This window comes from Euprymna scolopes, chromosome 25 (genome assembly GCF_053919585.1).
Source record: "Euprymna scolopes isolate OS-2025 chromosome 25, ASM5391958v1, whole genome shotgun sequence".
Classification (NCBI taxonomy): Eukaryota; Metazoa; Mollusca; class Cephalopoda; order Sepiida; family Sepiolidae; genus Euprymna; species Euprymna scolopes.
The window spans coordinates 41,836,744-41,838,987 of NC_136506.1; positions in this window are offsets into that span (position 1 = coordinate 41,836,744).

A 2,244-nucleotide genomic window follows, 5' to 3' on the forward strand; every position below is an offset into this window, starting at 1 on the left:
TTACTGTTTACTTTCAAGCTTACTTCAATGTGTTGAGGTTAATCATTTGTCCCCACTTGGAGCCACACTGAAGACTATAACAATGACCAGGGACATTGTTATTCTTACCGAGCACGCCGTTGTTATTTGTAGCAATACAACGATGCATTTTAGTGCGCTGGCTATGACCCTCTTTTCAGACCTTTGGTCGATAAGAACATGTCATAATTGTTCATATCGCTCTTGGATGTTTACGCAACTAGCCAACGAGTAGATGTAAGTCAAAAACAAATAAAACTATTTTTATTGAACAGCAATAAAACGATGTCTTGTTTTTCCGACGATAATTTATATCATTCCACATTAGTTACTTAGACCGCTATATATAAGAATTAATTACACTATTATTATTATTATTATTATTATTATTATTATTATTATTATTATTATTTATAAAGGAAATAGAAATACGCAGGTTATATATATATATATATATATATATATATATATATATATATATATATATATATAAATATTCATATGAAGTTACTTAAATAATATCCAGCCCTTTTCTCGTATGAGAACTTTTGCTGATACTACCAGCATGAAACTTTAGTCACTTTCGTATAATCTACGCTGACCGCAATACACTATTTGTCGTCTTCACAATTACTAGATGGCTCCATATGTGTCCTCTTTTGTAAGCATATCAACGTCATCAGTAACATGCATATTAATCTAATCTAGTAATGACCTTGTCTAAGTTTTTTTTTTCTTGAGCTATAGGAATAACCAAATGTTACAGAAGCAAAGTCAGTGCTATATAGAGAGTTAGAAACATTCTATATGCCTATCCTGGTCAAATATTCTGTGGAAAGTATGGGGTTGTGTGCTGGTCAATTGTCCTGGTGGAATGCCAGTAACTCGAATTGAAATTTGCTGGCCTCTTCCGACGGAATATATTCCTTAACTAACTTTAAATTTAAACAAAGTATTTGTTGTTTACTCTCTGCCAAGTGGGAACACAGTGCATGTAGATCATGCCAGAAATATCAAAAAGAAATACACCTTCTTTGTCTATGTGTTTTGTCTGGACGTCTTGTGTCTGGGAGAGCTAGCTTGCTTCAACTGGGAACTCTGTCTTGGTCTCTAAGTTATAACAGAATTCCGGTTTTAATCGCTAGTCAGCAAAGAATCAAGAAATGTGGGATCTGAATTGATGAACCAGACAATGTCCCATCTGTCATGACAACATTGTTCATTTGAGTTTTTCTGATCACATTTGGAACAAACTTCGGGCAAATTTTTCGTATCTTAAGTTCCTTACGAATATTTGTTTGGACACTTCATACGCTGATATTGAAATGCGCACGTATAATATCAAGAGACACACTATGTTTTTTATCCATAAAATCGCTTACGTGACATATTAACAGATGTTTTGATTACTTTACTCAAGCCACATATCTTATCACCATTCTAAGACACCCTGCCTTCTAACTATATCTTATGTCACTCACAAATAATGCTCGATTAATGCATGATGGTCCCAAAAGTATTTGAGGCATTCCAAATGTTTTGGGTTTTTTGTTTTTGTTTTAGTTTAATACAGAATCTAATTATATATTGCTCTTTCAAATTGCAGCCTCGTTTAGATTTCAATTTTGAAGTTTACCACCTGCGGAAATGAGATTTTATTCGGGTCTATTAAACTTCCTGCTTTAACAATTAATTTGAATCTGAAAGAAAAGAAAATGAACGAACAACTCTTAAGAAGCATAAAAATGGCATACTGAATATTCACGGGTCAACGACAAATTTAAATTCATGTACAAAAATGTCGGGAAATTAATTGAGACACCTCGTATACATAATCCAATATATCGTATATATATATATATATATATATATATATATATATATATATATATATATATATATATATATATATATATATATATATATATATATATGCGTCTGTGTCTGTGTCTGTGTGTTTCATGTAGCCGTGCTGTGAATTTAATGCGGCTATATGTATACGCGTGCATATCTACCGGCTCCTTTCGTTCAGTTTATATAATGTTCCTTTGTCATTGCATGTCGCTCGTTATTGCAGACATTAAATTAACAGCTAACAAGAACTTCTTACTGTACTTTCACGAACGGCCATGTTTATAAGTACAGACCAAATCTCGTTTGAATTAACGCTCTTGTCCGCTATCGCTCTTTATATCTCTGAATGACTGTACATATCAAAAACCTTTC